This window comes from Triticum dicoccoides, chromosome 4A (assembly GCF_002162155.2).
Source record: "Triticum dicoccoides isolate Atlit2015 ecotype Zavitan chromosome 4A, WEW_v2.0, whole genome shotgun sequence".
Lineage (NCBI taxonomy): Eukaryota > Viridiplantae > Streptophyta > Magnoliopsida > Poales > Poaceae > Triticum > Triticum dicoccoides.
In genome coordinates, this window is record NC_041386.1 from 724,428,825 (window position 1) to 724,434,319 (window position 5,495).

General features: G+C 46.8%; 1 protein-coding gene across 1 annotated transcript in view; it reads left to right on the forward strand.

Moving 5' to 3' along the window:
• LOC119284270 overlaps positions 1 to 5,495 on the forward strand; it is a 59,785-nt gene that overhangs the window by 50,492 nt on the left and 3,798 nt on the right. The window lies entirely within an intron of this gene.

Below are 5,495 nucleotides of genomic sequence, written 5' to 3' on the forward strand. Positions count from 1 at the left end.
GAGAGCAGAGAGAGAGAGAGCAGAGAGCAGAGAGAGAGAGAGAGAGAGAGAGAGCAGAGAGAGAAAGAGAGAGAATTTTTTAACTAGTTAATTAACAAAAAAACGGTAAAATTTGATAATTAACAAAAACGGTAAATAACTTAGTTTAACAAAAACGGTAAATAACTTAAAACTTGATAATTAACAAAAAAACCCGTAAAATTTGATAATTAACAAAAAAACGTATATACGGAGAGGGGCGGCGATGCGCGCGGTGTTTTTTTAGGGATCGAGAGGGGACGGCGAGGGTTATAAATGTGTTGTCCTCGCCTCCCCTCTCCGTGACGCCGTCGTCTGCCGCCCCGTCTCACGCTCTACCGCGACACCCTCTCCCACCCCTTCCTCGCCCCCTCCTTTTGCCACCGCCCTTTCGCCACCGCCACCGCCACCGCCCCCCTTCTTCACTTAATTAATTTGTTTTTACTACATGTTTTCAGGACTGACATAATGCCGGACGATAGAGCTGACCCGATTATGGACAACTATGATCCGGACGGTGAAGCACATATGTTCGGCATCATAAACGGCGATATTCTATATGTGCCGACCGGAGAAGAAGAAGATGATATCTCTTCTTATCTGAACCTTGACGGTGAAGATGAAGGGCGCCGTCAGCAAGATGATGCCGAACAAACGTCGATAAACGACGATCTTCAAATGGAAGTAGCAACCACCTCCGGCGCCGAGGTATATATATACATTGAGCCTCTGGTGATACAAACTAACTGATTTGAATAAATATGTGTGTACTAACGCGCGCGACTCTTTCTTATTTTAGCCCTCGGCCGGATCGTCGAAACAATCGAGTACGTCGTCAAAGCGTGGCGCAACCAAGACGATGAAACAAGGAGAAACATGCACCATCGAGGTTGTCGACAGTGCAACCGGCAGGCCGCTGGAGCTCCGCAAGAACGCCACCAAGTTTGTCAGCCAATGCGGAGCCATTGTTAGAGACAACGTCTCGATCACCGTCCAGGAGTGGAATGAGCCAAAGAAGGCACGAATTGATGGTTTCACTTTTGTCGATAAGAGAACAAAAAAAGATTGCTTCAAGAAGCTTATGGAACATTTCATTCTACCTCCGGAATACAACAAATTCGATGAGGAGGGTAACAAGATTGAGGAAAACAAAGAGAGGAGGAGGCTAGTCAAACAGTTCGCTCTTCATAAGATGGCCGACGCATTCCGGAAATTCAAGCAAAATCTAGCCCATGACTTTGTCAAGCAGAACAAGACTCCGGATTTCAAAGGACAATATGAGAAACTGAAACATGATTGGCCAGAATTTGTGAAGCAAAAGAAATCGGAGCAGTTCATTCAAATATCGAAAAAAAATAAGGAAAATGCGGCTAAGAAGGAGTACAATCATGTTATGGGGCCAGGAGGGTATCGCATTTGGGTGCCTAGGTTGGAGAAGATGGAGAACGAGCTGGGGGCGCGAGGAATCCGTCCAGGTACGGAGGGATGGGACCCAAGGGCCAAAAGCTGGTGGTACGGGCATGGGGGAACGCTGAACCCGGAGACAGGGGAGTGTGTTTACCGGGGAAAATTAATTAAACCCACCCAAGCCCTTATTAACGCAATGAGGGATGCTCAACAGGGGAAGATCAAGTTCAACAGAGAGAACGACGCGCTGACAAAAGCCCTCGGGAATCCTGAACACGGAGGACGTGTACGAGGCATGGGGCACATTCCGTGGAAAATAGGGTTCCCCCAGAACGATGACCCGTACGGTTACAGAAGCCGTAAGAGAAAGATGGATCGGGAAGCAGATGTTGTGGCGCGGTTGGCATCGGAAATGGATGTGATGAAGAAAACCATGAGTGTACTAGTAGCCGAAAGAGATGCAGCTCGGGTGCAGCATGAAGATCATCCAGCGGATCTCGGAAGCCAGCAGCGGAGAAGCAGCGTGGCTTCCACGGAGGCCCCACCGGCTGGTGCAGATGCACCGACGATCGAAATTACTGCACCGGAGCCTCTGGTGGTCGAAATTACTGCACCGGAGCCTCTGGTGGTTGAAATTACTGCACCGGAGCCTCCTCGCTACCCCGTGGACGATATAAAGGAGATGAAAGAATGTCATCTGTATTATCCTATCGGGAACATGTCCATGAAGGTAGCCATCGGCAGTGCTTTACCATGTTTACCTGGAGCACTCCACCACAACAACCCCATTCAAGATGGCTATGCTCGTGTCACGGTGGAGGACATAGTCCAAGGGTTTGAGGACCTGGAGATTGACATTGCTACACCTGAAGGGGAGAAAAGACTTGGAGATGTCAAGCGCCATTTCATTCTATGGCAAAAGAAGTTTATCAAGTTTCCAGGCGAGGCGCCAAGGACAACAAGTCCACCCCCCTACGGTGGTGGTGGTGGCGGTGGCGGTGGTGGTGGTGGTGGTGGTGGTGGCGGTTCACCTACACCTCCGTCACGTCAGCCGACGCCGCCCCCCAGTCCACAACGTCCGGCGGGTGATCAGCCGCCACCCCCCAGTCCTCGTCCGGCGGGTGATCAGACGCCGCCCCCCAATCCACCTCCGGCAAAGAAGCAGAAGCAGTCCTGGATTATTAACCCAGACCCTTATGTACCTAAGACCACAAAGGTACCGGAGCCATCACTGAAGCCTCTCCCCACAAGGCCTTGGGAACGTAGTGCCGAGGAAGTCGACGCGGCCGCGGCTGCTGATTTGGAGAAATGGAAGGCGGACTGCAAGAAGAAAAGAGAGCCCGAGCCCAAGCCAGTATTTTCTGATGAGCAAAAGAAGTGGGCTAAGTCATTTTTGAGCACACCGTCCCAAGCCGCGAAGAATCTGCCTAACGACTATGCACGTGAACTTCGCAGGCAGGCACTCATGTTCAAGGAGAACAAAGAGCGGGAGAAGGCCGAAAGTAAAAAAAGCGGGAAACAAGTTGCCCAGCTCGGGGAACAAAGTAAACAATCGATTGCCCCGCTTATAGTGGAAGCCTTCTGTCCGGATGCCCCCAAGATCATACAAGCTGCGGCAGCACAGGGATTGACTGTAACGAGTGCCAGAGAACAAGCGGCCAACTTAGGTATTACTCTTCGTGAACTGTTAGGCCTTGATGAGGCGCCAGTGAAGGAGGTAGTAATTACATATGTCAAGAATGGGCCTCTCGTCGAGCCTGCGCAGGAAAAGGATCTACCTCCACAAATGAAAGGTCTGCTGAAATGGTACAAGGGTTACATAAAAAATAAAAACGCCAAAGAATATATTTATGCGGAAGTTAGACATGAGCATCACTTCAAACATTACTATGTACAAATTGAACTGAGTGAATTGTTCCAGCTTTTCAATCTGCGCGAGCTCGATAAATCTATCATCAGTTGCTACATTCTGTAAGTGATTTATTAATTTCTACCCCATCTCGTTCATATTGCCTGCACTATATATATGTCCTAACTATATTGTTGTGTCCGCTATTATACATGCAGAATGAAGATTAAGGAATGCAGAGTAAGGAACATCCATGATGTTGGGTTCATTGACCCACACATCGTTAATGGACATGTGTTGGAGCGTCACCCCGCCGACGTGGAGGCAGACCTGTGGCAGTTTCTTACAAAGCAGGAACTCAAAAGTGATATTCTATTTCCTTACCATTTTGAGTGAGTGTTTCTGTCTTGAGCACATTCTCTTTTGTTTACTCCATGCATGGTATGTGGCCGGCTAATCGATGAGTTATGCATGACGTACTGTGCATGTATCGTGTCCGTAGGTTCCACTGGATTCTGCTAGTAATTAAAGTTAACACCTCAGAATGTCTCATCCACGACTCTGTGAATATGGATCCAAAGCTTTGGGGCGGCATGAGAAGAATGCTGCAGAAGTAATTATTTTCATTCATTTGCGCTCTATATCGATCGGCCTATTTCGTTCATTTCCTAATATCAAGTAACTAATTAATAACTCTCTTGTTCATTTAATTTTCTTTGCCTCGTAGGGTTTGGAGACGGTTCGTAGATACAAAGGTCGGTGAATTCAAAAAAGAGCTAGAATTCAAAATGTTAAAGGCTAAGAATGCTGGGGATATTCAGCCACCGGAGACCAATCTATGTGGATACTATGTCTGTGAGATGATCCGGAGATACACCTCTGAGCGGGTTCCGAGTGATACCAATGCTCAGAGGAATAACCTCCGGTGGATGCTTAGTCCAGAAGCTCGCTTCCGACCACTTCAAGAGGAACTAGCTGGATGGTTCAGCAGGGAAGTCCTCCATCCTAAAGGAGAACACTATTACGAGGATGTAGAACTTTATATGCATTAAATCATGTATGGAAACTTGTTCAAAATTGTATATGGTCATCCGATGATATTGAATATATATTGTATATTCCTCTTGAATTCTTTTTGGTTCTAATTTCAAATTTATTTGAAATTGTACATTCATATGCATGTATGTAGTACCGTAGAATATATGAAACTCCTTCAAAATTAAAATAAAGCACAAAAGAAATAAAACAATACAAATTAAACAGAAAACAGGTTTAGGGGGGGGGGGGCTAAAACCCTAAACCTGTGGCGGCCTTTAGTCGCGGTTGGCCAGAAGAACCGCGACTAAAGGTCCTCCGCCCCGACGGCCGCCTGGCGCCCACGTGGACGGGCCGTTAGTCGCGGTTCTTAAGCAGCCGCGACTAAAGGTGGGGGGCTTTAGTCGCGCTTATTTGGTCGCGGTTGCGCAACCGCGACTAATGGCAGTTGCGAACCGCGACCAAAGGCCTTTTTTCCACCAGTGCACAAAATGAAAAATGACAAATTTATATCGGATATTATGTAATGTGGTTGCCTGACTAGTTGATGGAGCATTAGAGATTAGAAATTGGAGTGTTTCGTTTATCATGAGAATGTTCTTAGCATAAAGCCATGGCCTCTTTAACTGATGCCACTGCTAGGGGTACCTAGTATCCGGATAAAGTTTCAGATGCTAGGTGGCCAAGGTCAAGAATACCTCTTAATTTCTTACTTCCAAATGTCTATGAGGTTATTAATGTTTGCATTCATTTGAACTAAAGGAGCAACTTGCAAGTGAATCAATGTGACGGTACATATTTAATTATAGAATGTTTTGTTCACGATGCGCGTGAGGCACGGGAGGGAGGGTATAACTAGGACTTGCATCAAGGAAAGCAATATTTGGGATACAAAAGGAGATAACATTGAGAAGACGACATGTATGATGCAACTATATTGGGACTCCGTGCTTTTGAACGAGGTTGTAACATGTCGACCATTTGTAAAATACTTGAGGTGGGACTTTTTTTTACCGTAATGGGTAGTTTAAGTGCCAAGGTGGGTGGCTAGTTAGAACTAATCTGATCCGTGACCCTACCCTCAAGGCCAACCGCCTTCCTTGATAATTAGAACTGTCCTGAACCTCGACCCTAGCCCAAGCTCAACCACCTCATATAGCTTATTTTATATGTAGGTGGGTGCCTG